Raw genomic sequence first — 13,722 nt, forward strand, 5'->3', positions numbered from 1 at the left:
AAACAAAATTCCACTCCATCTGCCATTTTCCCTTAATGTCATCTCTGTCCTCCATTTGACCAGAATCTGTTACTGTTATTTATTTCTTTATAATGTTTTTTATACCCACTCTTTCCTCATCCTATTGCATTAATGGGAAGAGACAGCTTTTTTTTTTTTTTTAGTTTGGTTTTAATTTGGGGACCTTTCCAATTATTATTATTTTTGTTTTTGTTTTCTTTTTGTGCTATTAGGGATTGAACCCAGGGCATTGCGCATGCTCCCACTGAGTCACACCCCCCCAGCCTCCAATTATCTCGATTTTGTCCCGCCCACATCTCATGACTTAAGTTTCCTAATACATCTGTTGATCTATAAAGCCCAACCTCTCAGCTGGGCTTGGTGGTGCATGCCTTTAGTTTCAGTTACCCAGGAGGCTGATGCAAAGGGTCACTGGAGTTGGGACATGCTTGAACCACACAGGGAGACGCCATCTCAAAATAAAGTACAACCTCTCCACGTGATGTGTCAGGCCCCTCTAGATTGCTTAAGGTAGAAAAGAACACAGAGTGGGATCAAGAAGACCTAGACCCTTTTCCTTCTCTTCCTTCTCTTCATCACACTTCCCCACCCCATTTTTTCCTCCTATTTCTTTTTGCCTAAGTGGTTCCTTCCATTATATATTGAAATCGTGTTTATTCAGATCCTCCAACAACAACAACAACAACAAAATTTCAAAAAGTGACACTCAGAGCAGGGAATGGTGGCGCACACCTATGTAATCCCAGCGATTTAGGAGGATGAGGCAGGAGGATCACAATTTCCAGACCAGCCTTAGCAACTTTGTGAGAACTTGTCTAAAAATAAAAAAATAAAAAGAGTTGGGAATGTGGCTCGGTGGTTATGCACCCTAGGTTTAGTTCCTGGTACAAAAAAATAAAAAAAAACCACAAAAACCCCCAAAACCATTGCCAAGTCTCAAACAGTTAGAGCCTCAAACAGTTCCTTTCTGCCTTGTGTAAAAACAACGCAGCTATTTATGCACTTAACTATGTCAGATGTTGTGTGTTGACCAAATCCCCATTTTATAGAGCAGGAAAATGAGTAAAAGAGAGGGTAAATAAATTGTCGTAGATCTCCCAGTTCAGCATGGATATGGGTCACTGATCTTATTCATCTGCCTGTGGACTTAAACGAAGTCCTGTCCAGCCCAGTTTCCAGCTCCTCCAATAGGGGGCTCTGTTGACATCTCTTTTATTTAAATAGTACCAATAACTGATTCTTAACCACAAAATTCTTTGCATTACTATTGAAATGTGTGCATGTCTTCCCCTCACAGCAACTTATCTTATAAGCTTTCAGGGCAAGGATGGTATCCTATATTATTTTGTATTCCCCTCTGCATCAAGATAGAAATATATATACAGGAGTTCTCAACTATGAAAGGGCTTTGTATGCCTCATACTGTTTTGTTTTTGTTTTTGTTTTTTGTACCAGGGATTGAACTCAGCTGTGCTTAATCACTGAGCCACACCCTCAACCCCTTTTATGTTTTATTTTGAGACAGGGTCTCACTAAGAGTTGCCTGCACCTTTTGAGTCTGATTTTATTTGGCACACTACGGCCGTTCCTTTGGACATCATCTCCACTGCTGGAAAGTAAAGACTTCAGCTGTTTGGCACTGAGTACATCCCCCACATCTCCTTTACTCATTACAGATATCATATATGAAGAAGCATGTGGTAATAAGTGTGAAGCCTGTAGGTGTGCTGAATAAAAAAAAAATAGATTACATAGCCTATGCTTTGATTCATTTGCTATTTTCAAAGCATCTTCCATTCTCTTACCAGCATGAAGCGCTCAAGAGGAAAAAAGGAGAACATGATTTGTAGGGGCCTCTCTTCTGGGATGCAGTTCTTGTAAGATGAAAGTTAAAAGCTGAGGTTTCAAGAATTTCTGGATGCACCACAACGCACATCTGTTTACTAGGACGTTCTATTCAGGGAAAGATTGATTATTGGCAGGTGAAGGTTAAGAGGGAGGCTTTACTTGGGCAGGAAGTCTATTTAAAGAACATGTTATATTATAGAAAGGAGCTTTGGTACTAAGCCATATTAGTGATAGGAGTTGAAGATAACATCCACAGGTGCACATTCCTAAAGTAAATTATCAATAAATGCACACTCTATATGCAATTAATCCTCTTTTTTTCACCATGACTCTTATATTGTTAATTAATAATGCAATCTTCAGTTTTATTTTAAACTAATATAGCAGGTGTATCCTATGAATTGTAACATTATACAACAAAATTGGACAAGAGACAAACTCTATAATTCATGTTCCACTTCAGTTATTAGGTAGATGCTATTGTTGCAAAAAAAAAAGAAGACCCTTAGATTGCATAGTTTTTGGATTTGTTTCATCAGGGAATATGGGAATATTTTCCTGAGTTCTTGAATCTATCTTGTTTCAGTTCCTCTTTGTTAACTATGCAGTAGAAAATTCTACTATTTGAAGGCAAAACAAGCAAAAACAAAAAACAGGAAACAAAGCAATAAAACTAGTTCATGGCTGAAGATATAGCTCAATAGTAAAGAGCTGGTTGCTTGGCATGCACAAGGTCCTGGATTCAGTACCCAGCACTGCAAAACTAAAAGTTTCTGTGCCTATAATCCCAGTGACTCAGGAGACTGAGGCAGGAGGATAGCAAATTCCAAGCCAGACTCGGCAACTTAATGAGACCCTGTCTCCAATAACAAAATAAAAGGTGCTGCGATGTAGCTCAATGGGGGGAAAAATCATAAAACTAGTCCAGTTAATTGTAGCAACAAAACTAGTATCTCACAATGGCAATTTGTAGCTCAAATCAAGATTTGGGTAATGACAACAGAATGGATTACAAGTAAGGAGAAGTAAAATAAATATACAAATTACATGTAGGTAGATAAAAATCTACAGAATCAATATCTTAGGAACAGAAACATGCTTAGATATGTGATAAGCCAAGTCCCCATCTTACAATGATACACTTCTCTTACAAAAATATCTAGGCTTGTTCATGAATTTATTGTCCATATGAACTTTAGATTTTTTTTTTTTTTACATTTAACAAGAGCCATCTGGTCTCCTGCCAGGCCTCAAACTCTGCTTCTACAACCAACTCCTAACCTTGTGCTAGAATTTGATTAGTATGACATGAACCTTGCAAATTCATTTTGAGAGACTCTACCTTTGACAATTAAGACTTTACATCCAGAAATATAGTGTTCATTTATTCAACATAGAAGTTTGATGCCAACTACAATTAAACACTGACATGTCTTAAGACTCACATTTCAGAAATGTAGAAATCCATTTTGTACCTGTGTTGTAAAAGGAAAAAAAAAAAGGTAGAAGAAAAGATCTTGATGTTAAAGGAAATGTGGAGAGTTCTATGATTTTCAATTAGCAAAGGTTGAATACTACTCAGGATTACATGGATCATATTTATTGAAGGCAAAGTAGATGAGCTTGGCTGCTACAACCAAAGATGAGGTCAAGCAACATAAATGTTAATACTGGTCTTTGAAAATTCAATGGACATGTTTGTTGGGGAGAGAAAGAAATTTCGAGAAACATTGTGTTGTGCCCCATCCTAGGCAGTTCCATTTTCTTTCCTCTCCTTGGCCTAGAGCAGGTGCAGATCAGATGATCGGGGTTGAAAAAAAATAACTTCTGATCTACTCCAAGTCTCTGAAAACTGGAATCGAATGACCACCATCCAAGAACATATTTTCCAAAACTTTCTCAATCAACTGTCCTTGTGGGGAAAAGGTCCCAATGTTTGACAGTAGATGAAGAGTTTGGGAACAGACAAGAGCTAAAACTTTTTTGTTTTCAGATTTTTATCAAATTTGCTTTGTGGTGAAGGATGGCAAAGGTCCATGTCTTGTCTAAATGGTATTTTGGATTAGCAATCATTTCTGGAAGCTTGACCTGACTCTCCACAGTGGTTTGTCAAGTCATTATTCTTCTCTAAATAATGTCCCAGGAAGAAGGAAGAGGAACACATGATTCTAGATGAATCCGCCTCCCTGGTGAGATTGATTGATTGGGTTCTTTGTTCCCCCACAGCACCCTGGGCCAACCTTGCTATTTATTATCACTAATGGAGGACCCAGGATCATATTCTCCGTGCAACATGTATCTGCTGTTGCCAATGTCCCTACAGATCCATTAACTCAGTTGCTCCAAATTCCTAATTACCAAAATCAGTTCCCTCAATTTCCCTTTCTCTACTCCAGTCCCCTGCCTTCAGTGGCAGAAGAAAATGCTAAAGGAAGACACAACATAAATAGAATTAATGATTGACATAACTGAGATGAACACATTCCTGCTCCCTAGATCTACATCCATGTATGTACCTACCAAGCTTCTCTACCCCCCCATTTCCTAGACATCCAACATTGGACACATGCTTTCTTCACAACATTCCCAAGGGAAGTAGTCCTATCTCTGTATTACAGAGAAAAGAGCTGAAACTCAGAATGGTTAACTCCCTTGTCTAAGACCACACAGCTAGTGAGAGATAGTCTCTGGATTAGAACACAGATCTGTTTGAAATCAAGGCCTGTACAATCTTGCTCCAAAGTCATATTTAGAACTTCATATGATAGAGGAACAGTTAAAAAATGTAACTTCTACCTTAGTTTCAGAGAAATGAAATAGGGATTTCACATATAATACTCCGATTTAATTTTGGGCAATAATTTCACATTCTACCTGAGAGGCATTTCCCCTGAAGTTAAAACCTATTGGAGTTTCATCATTTGTTCCTTTTCTCTCATGAATGGGGAGGAAGGTACAAGAGTCAGTTAATGTTGCCAAACTGGGATAAATAGAATAAAGTACTTCGACAGAATGTTGGAGTATCCTAGTGAGTTAGACAATACACATTTATTACTGTCTTCTGTAGGGCATAAAAGTGAATCAGGCCCTTCCCTATCACCCTATCTTAGGAGTCAAGGAATAAAAAAGCAAATTATAGTGCAGGATAAAAAGAAAAATAAGGCAATTATGCTAAGCACCATGCAGAGGTAACTAACTAATAGGCAGCACCAAGGGAAGGTGACCATCACTGGTCAGGGGAGGCTTGAGGAAGAGTTGGAACTTAAGCAAAAATTTTGAGAGATGAAGAAATAAATAGAAGAGAATGAACATGAGAGCACGTTCCACGTAGGGGTGGGAGTGCAAGGAATGTGCATATGAAGATGAACTCATTTTACAATCAGCCAGAAAACAGGAGTAGTTAGGGCCGCAAGAGACTAGGAAGGGCAGGACACGGACTGGAACATCAGCTGGACGGAAGGTAGGCAGGTTGTGGTGGGGATCTGGTTGGAAAGTTGGGGTCAAGTACCAGAAGGTCAGCACATTAGACTGTAGCTCGGTGGTAGAGTGTGAATTTAGGGAGCATCACTGCACTGGGACAGTAGCTATGCGCCAGATGTGGAAGGCATTTTAAAGAAGGACTCAGAATTCGATGACAGATTGGCTGTGGAGGAGAGGGAAATATTAGGGGGAAAAAATAAATGCTAACAGGCCAATTCCCCTCCTCCCCAATTGAGATCAAATTGAAAATATTTTAAATAGGAAACATATTTCAGGTTGAACTTTTTCCATAAAATATCTTCTTTCAACTTCTTTTTCATGGGTCTAATCTAACGAAAAGGTGAATTTACCATATGACCATAGTCTTAATTTTATACATGAGCCAGGCCCTTTCCCCCAAAGTCAATAATGATGATTAAAAATAATAATCTATTTAGAGTCAGCTTTTTAAAATCTTAATCCCCTTAAATTTACTCCATTCTCTGCACACAAAAGTATTGCATACTGAAAAAAGAACCAGATGTCCCGAACTGACCCATTGGTTGGCCTCATCCACATAATGGTTGGGAAAATCTTAATACTATGTGTGGCTCAGTATCAGAAATCCTGCTTTATGCATTTAATGAATAAACGTGTTTTAAATCTAAAACAACAGAAGACCCAAACCCCTATTCATCCCTATGTGGCTATGTAATTAGGAGAGGAAATGGAAAGTGTCCCGTTTGCCACTTGTCTTGACAATGATGATGGAAATGGCCACAACAATCTGTCTGACATCATATCCATTTCCTTAGAAGGAAAGAGCCCCTTTCAGTTCCCCGATGAAGGTCCCCACTCAATCTATACCAGGTGCTCTGTCAATACCTGGCTGAATGGAGATCAACACTCCCCTCTATAATAACTTTTATTTTTTTTTTCAGAACCCCTCTAAGATTTGTCACCTTAGGACACACCTAGAGAGAAGGCTAGAGCAACAGTGCACACTGAGATGGCCCTACCCCCAGCTGTGCCTGGGAAGGGTGGTATCTTCTGTGTTCAAACACTTTTACAGCTGTTAGAATACTGATGGGAACTTCATGTGTGTTACCAGCACCAGCACTGTCAGGGAGAAAGCAAATGTCAAACCCAAGTATGTGGAAGTCACCATAAATAAGTCTCTGAATGTTCACCATCTGGAACAGTAGATTTAGATTTTGACTAGAAACTGATTGCCCTGTGGGCACTATCTTAAGCAAGTCCTCCAGTTCACCAGATAACTTCATATTACCTTGTTAGGGGGTCAAAAACACAGCTTTACCTCTTCAGGTGTGAATCGATTATTTCACCACACTTTCTTGTTTCTTTCCTTTGTACGATTGATTTTTTGGGGAAGGGTTCTCCCATACTGTCAATCCTGTGTGGTCAGCCATGTGATCAGTCTAGAGCACCAGGGACATAGGGCTGTTCTAAATGGCACCTTGCCTTTGTCAGAATGCTATCACTTCACATCTCAGGGGGCGAATCCAGCCTGTGTGCAGGAACTTTACTTTTTTCCAGAATTATCTCTGCAGTGGTGGAAAGTGGCCTGGATAGCTAGCACCATACCTGCCTCCTGCTGTACAAATAGTTCTGATCCTGATACCACATCAGTCTGCCTTTCCGTTTTTTAAATTGTTTTAAACCCCAGTTCCATTGTAAAGCCAAAATGGAATGACAGGAATTCCAAAAGACTTCAGCTTTCGAACTAAGTCCTATTTTGGTTATGTAATATTGGAAATCAGATAATACTCAGCTGGAATTACTGTTATAAATATCTTTTCTCACTGAAGATTCTTCAAACCCTAACTAGAGGACATTCTTAATAATAACTAGGCCCTAAACTAAAATACTGTTTTAATCTTAACTTTTACATTTATCTATTTATTTATTTACTTTATTATTATTATTTTTTTTACAAAACTTGGAATCGAACCCAGGACTTTGTGCATGTTAGGCAAGCACTCTACTACAGAACTACATGCCCAGCCCAAATATTAACTTTCTTAAAAAGAGGATTTTAAAAAATCAACTATCTGGCTAAAAAAAAAAAAGAAAGAAAAGCAAAAAAAAAAATAATATATAGTGCAACCTAAAACATCATTTTTTAGGCATCTTTATACAGTTCAATTCTAAAAATCACTAGCCTTCAATCCTGTTATTCAGCCTACTAAACAGCTCCTATTTCAGAATAGCTTATATACAGCATGATTCACACTCCCTCACCTGCAAAGAGTAAGGACCGTGTTGGGTTTCGCTACCAAATGTGCAAGTCCAGTAAGAACAAGAATTCTTGCACGTCACAGGTATATTATGAACATGTGTGGAAGGCCAAGGTTTGGGTGACAAATCCTCATGGACTCCCCTCATTTGCTCAAACATTTGAAAAGTGAAAATTTCATGTTTTGATCACTGCAAAAATAGAGCATCCACCTGAAAGGCTTTTTTTTTTTTTTAACCACAAATTATGCATAGGACATAAACCTCCCTTGTTATATCACTGACAATTTAAACTTGGTGGGTGTTTTTGGGAGAGTGGTCACTTGCACATAGGATGACAACTCACTTTATGCGGCTCAAGCCCTCCATGACCATTAATTTCCAATGACTAATTTATAATTAAACCCGTTTTGTTTGTTTATAACCAAGTCTGAATATCTATTTACATTTAATTAGCACTTCAGATAGCCTGTTTAAAACCTATAAACCTAGTGACTTTAATGATCCATTACAGATATGCTACTTAGTTTTCCATGACTTGTAAAACTTTCACAAACAGATCTGCAAATGAATTACCTCCATCTGCTCCCCCTTGCAGCTGCAAGAGGGCTGTGTTAAAGAGCATTTTCCTCCTTCCTCCTCTTCTGCTTCTCTTTCAGCTCCCTGCATTTTTGTTTTAAAGTTGACCTATCCGCTGCTCAGAGGGGAGCCCCTTCTCCTAAAGAGTTTCCAAACTTTACAGTCAATCTCCAAAAAAAAATTTAAAAACCACTTTGCTCCCTCATAAATCAGACACGATCTACCTTGTACCAACCGGTGAACAAAGCATTTCCATCTCTGCCAGCAACTCCGTAACTAGACCTTTCCAAGACTCTTTATGAATTGGGTAGTAAAATGCAACAGTTTGAAACTGCATTCTGATTTTGAAAGCTCAGATCAATGCTCTCTTGGCCTTGATCATCACAGTCACTGCTTTGAGTGTAGAGCGGGGATCTTAAAGGGGATCTTAAAGGGCACAAACACGGCTCCAAAAAACATTTTCTTAGCTACACCTTCCAGAGCAAGGCATGAGAAGTGTTAGTTCTGTAAAGACAGCCAAGCATCAAGCTATGTGCACTGTTATCTGTCAGCCGTACAATAGCAGCATTGATAGGACAGCACCAACTGGCTTTGACAAGTGTGCTGTGCTAGCATTCCATTCAAAACTATGGCAAAAGAGAAAGAGACACAAGCATTCAACATCTTTTACTTTACCTGAAAAAAAAAACGGCTTTTCTTGTGGCTGCTGAAAATAAATTCCTCCTCTTTCTTCCAAAAGCAAAGTAGTTGTATTGCCTGCAACTCTCACTTGGAGAAGACCACACAGCTCCGGCAAGGCAGCCTTCCTTCTCTTAATCCCCACTCGAATGTGATGACACACACTAACCCCAACCATCTGTTGAAACACGTCCTCAAGCACTCAGCACAGTGGTGTGTCAAGACAGGCTGCCCAATCCAATTGCTGGGGCTGGATGTCTCCTACGGATTGGAGGCTGAGGGCAGGGCTGAAACTGGAGGTCTGAGAACTCCCAGTCAAGTAACCTGAGATTTTCGGAGAGAAAGGATTGCTATAAAAAGAGGAGGAGTGGGAGGTGCTAAAGGGAAGGTAGAGGGAATGAATTATTCTGGTGGCCAGTTGTGCGTTACTTTTCACAACTCCTTGTGCTCCTCCAGGGACAACGGGGACCCTCGGTAGGATGCCCAGAAACACTAAAAATCTTTTACAGCCAATCTATTGAGGGCAATCTTCTCAGCAAGCCACTTTCCCCCACCAACCGGAGATAAAAGATTCTTCTTGACATGCTGATAAAGTGTTAAATGTGGGAGTAGTTTGCACTGAAATGTGACATCTACATTTTGAAATCTAAACTCCTACCTTCCTTTGATTAGATCCTGGCTGCCTCCAGCATTCCTGGGAGGGTGCGGGTGTAGGGGGAGGGGGGCGTGCGCCCCTGCCGCTGAGAGCCGAAACTTCTCTATTGCCACATAACAGCTCTGCACTGTGTGCTACAGGCTCAAGTTCAGAAATAGTCAATGAAAATCATTTTCATTTCTGCTCATGTAAAATCGCACGCTCTCCCATAGATAAAGGTGGCTTTTTTTTTTTTTAATCACTTGCTGCTTTACAGACATCTCTTTGTAAAAGCACTTGGTACCCAAGGGTTGCACTCTGTCATTGATTATTTTTATTGGCTTCTAGTTAATTGCACTTATAATGTCCATATAGCTCAAGCAGCTCATTAAGAATTTTGCTTTGAAATGTTTTCAATTTTTAGTCATTTCAATACCTCCTTCTTACATGCATTTTTTTTTTTAAGTCCTCTGGACTGTTTTAAAAGAACTAATTACTTTGATAGCAGTCTGAATCAGAACATGGCTTTGTTACAGTGCCTTGAGAAGAAGTCTGGAAATAAATTACTTACAAATCTTATCGTTTCAAAAATTCCATCAGACATCTAAGGGATTTTGATAATCTTAAAGAGAAAATGAGAATTTTAAATACGAACAACTCCCCGACAATATCTGTGGGAAGACAATATTTTAAATATTACACCTTTAAAAATTTTTTTGAACTGGAAGGAGGATTGCTTGGGGAAAAAAAGGAACACATTAAACTTGTCTAGAGCATCAAAATCTAGACTATAAATAGGTATCCAATATTTGCAGTATCAGTATGTCAAAGAGAATTATTTCAGTATCTAGGAGCATTAACTTGATTAACTTGGATTTTTTTCAGGGATTTTTTTGAATAAAATTATATTAAGAAACTTAAAAATGATTCCCAGTGCAATTTTTTTTGAAGCACAGGATTACAGAACTATTATTTTCATATAGCAAAGTTTTCTTATAACTTCGTTGTAAAGGAGGGGGAAAAAGGGAATCAGAGGTTGGAGTCCTGATTCTTTTGCTCAGTTTTTACCCAGAAGTGATTATGAGGTATCTGTTTCACAATAAATAGTGTATTCACTAAACCACTACTCCTAATCACCTAAATCCAGATACATAATCAACACAAACATTTTCAACAATGGCAAGTGGCAGGGCAGGGCTAAAACTTCCCTGGGGCACCATAAACTTTTAATAGTGCCAATTATTGTAAAGCTTCCCCCCCTTTTTGGGGGGTGGGGGCAGGGGCAGGCAGTGGCTAATCCAACCAGACCTGTGTCTGGAAACCTGGATCACCTCAACTGCATAGATTTTGAAGACCCCGGAGACATTATTAAGGTAGTTTGCATTCTCTTAAACTCTAAATTGAGTTACAAAAGTAAAACCTAAGAAATTGTGAAGGTGTTAAATCAATATGTTTTATCAACCAGGAGCTTGTAACTCACCGTCTAAAAGACATTTCCCAAATGGGCCTGGCACTGACCTACAGTTATTGTTTAAAATGTTTTTTTTTTTCTTTTTAAATTTGTTTAACAACATTGTATCCTAGTCTTCATTGTAAACCTTTTCATTAAATCTAAGTTACTACTTCTCTTTTATTGATATCTTCAGCTACTGACCCTGCTAACCACTTTCTTTAAAATACAAAATACAAGTCTACAAGAGATCCTGGCCATTTGCTCTGATTGCAAGGCTTGCTCTGGGCAGTGGCTGTACATGCCACCTTTCAAAAGTGTTGTAGAATGAGTCCACAGACACATTTTTTTTTGTTGTTGTTCTGAAATGCTTTTGTTAGGGAAAAATCAACTCAAACCCAAACCTGAAGCTGGTGCTGCAGGATAAGGTCCCCCCCCCCACCTTTCTCCCTGTAGCCAGCTTTCATGCTCAGCAGAGTGTCAGTTTAGAAGTTAAGAATTTTCCATTACTTTCCTTCCTTTCTCCTTGCCATCTGCAAACAGTTTATTTTTTAAGAAAAAAAAAAAGTGAAATTGATTCTGTCTTGAAAAAATCTAAACCTAAAATACAGCACATTCTAAAAGATGATATCCAGCATTTTAAAGTCAGGATGAATGGGGTGGGGCGGGAAGGTTGTGTGCAGAGTGAATAGCTTCATCATAGGAATTAAGTAAGGACACTCCTAAAATGAAAGATTAATTGTAGGTAACGGTGTTATTGAAGAATAGCCCCTCCTATTCTGTTCCTACAGTTAAAATGTCCCTTTGCTTATTAGCTCCAATTAGTTTCCATGGTAACCGACCAGCCCTTATAAACCCCGCACTCTGAGCTTCCCTGATCTTTGTCTAGACTGAGCTCACCACCCTTCTCCCTCCACAGATGGTAGTTGAGCCGAGTCTGTATCTATATCCATATCTTTTGCACACACATAACTGGCACATAAGTGCCCATGTTCACTTTTTTTTTTTTTTTTGCTAGCACAATGGTGGCCAAGGGAGAATGGAAGTGGCATTTAATCCCCCAGCTACAGCGCGTGCATCTGCTGCCACACTAATTTTTTCCCCCTTTTGGTTATTGTTTCTTCCAGTCTTGTTCTATTATCAGCTGTTTGCCGCTCTCGTAATTTCTTTTCAGGGAAGCCAATACAGTATAATAAAAACCTCATTAAACAGAAACACCTATCAGCTTCAGAGAAAGCCCTAAACTATCCCTTTTTGTTGAAAGAATCATTAAAGTGAAAAAAAGAAAAACCACTTGTTTGTCATGCTTGGGGGAAAAAAAAAGAGAGAGAGAGAGAGAGAGAGAGAGAGAGAGAGACAGACAGAGAGAGAACAAAGCCAACGTCAAGGTTTATCAAGCCAGGGGGCTAATACGAAGATTTAATGCACTTAAGACATTGGGGTTCTTTGCCCCTTGTGCTGCCAAGAACCCCAACTTGAACGCAGTAAACAAAGATCAGGGGAGATGAGAGCTGGCTTTGGTGGAGAGGGAGGTCCCACGGTCTGCAGCATCTTAGGGCTGTGCCAGGGTCCTGCTACAGGCAGGTGATGCTGCTGGGGTTCTGGAAATTGGGTAGTGTGACCAGGGAAGAATCAGACACGCAGTAGGGATAGGACTTCTGCAAATATTTGAAATATCAAGAACTCGGGGAAGTAAGCCACCAGTTTCCTAACCTGTGTTGGCTTTACTTCTTGGGACACAACTTGTTTTGGAGTGCTGGGGATGTAGCTCAGTGGTAGAGAGCTTGCCTAGCAAGCATGAGACCTTGGATTCTACCCTCAGCACTTGCAAAAAACACCCTACAGAAACAACAACAACAACAAAATTATAACTCAGTATTAATCTGAGGTAAACCATCCCCTTCATTATAAGGGGAGATGAGGAGATGCCAACACCTTAGAAGTCAGTCTTTTGGATAAAATGTCAAATGGTGGTACATTTCTCCTTTTTTGTAATATCATTGCTGCCATTTTTCGGACACCAGTATTGACATGATCACAGTGGGTAATATTTCCCTAATTCTGATGGAATATTTTATTCTTTTTCTGAGGAGTGTATGTGGGGGGAGGGGGCATCTTGGAATCCAACCCAGGGGTGCTTCAGCACTGAGCTCCATCTATCAGCCCTTTTTACTTTTTATTTTGAGTCTTGCTATGTTTCTCAGAGTGGCTTCAAACTTGCAATCCTCCTTTCTCTGCACCCCACCCCTCATAGTCTATTAGAAATAGAAAAATTGGGGGGCTGGGGCTGGGGCTCAGTGGCAGAGCACTTACCTTACAAATATGAGGCACTGGATTCAATCCTCAGCACCACATAAAAATAAATGAATAAAATAAAGACATACTGTTCATCTACAACTACAAAAATTTTTTTTTTCAATCTCTAATGTTACATCTTCTAGGATATGGGAATCTGTGAATCTTTTTATATGGATTCATTTTTTTTCTTTGACGGTAACATTCCTTAGATTTTTTTCTTTTATGCAAATGACAAATGTCATCTACCGTACCATGGCTAGAAACATGCATAATGATTAGCCCATTGCCATTCATATCATAAAGTGTCTGTAGATATCCAATAAATCTTGTAACTTGGAGCATCCTGCACATCTCAATTACCCAAGGCCACACAGCTTCGAACATTCTCTTAATTCTCCTTCAGCTAAACATTACTGACTTCATTCACATTGAACTGAGTCACTCTCAGAAAGAGGGGGAAAAAATATTGCCTGTTAAATGAACTCACATGCGAGGCAGC

General features: G+C 39.3%; 1 protein-coding gene across 1 annotated transcript in view; it reads right to left on the bottom strand.

Moving 5' to 3' along the window:
- Nucleotides 1-9,206, bottom strand: part of Sulf1 (sulfatase 1) — a 175,169-nt gene extending 165,963 nt beyond the window's left edge. The window contains exon 1 of the mRNA XM_048782937.1: nt 8,839-9,206. The gene's annotated coding sequence lies outside the window, so the exon portion shown is untranslated. The remainder of the gene's footprint in view (nt 1-8,838) is intronic.
- Nucleotides 9,207-13,722: the final 4,516 nt, after the last annotated feature.

The sequence above is a fragment of the Marmota marmota genome, unplaced genomic scaffold, assembly GCF_001458135.2.
Source record: "Marmota marmota marmota unplaced genomic scaffold, marMar, whole genome shotgun sequence".
NCBI lineage: Eukaryota > Metazoa > Chordata > Mammalia > Rodentia > Sciuridae > Marmota > Marmota marmota.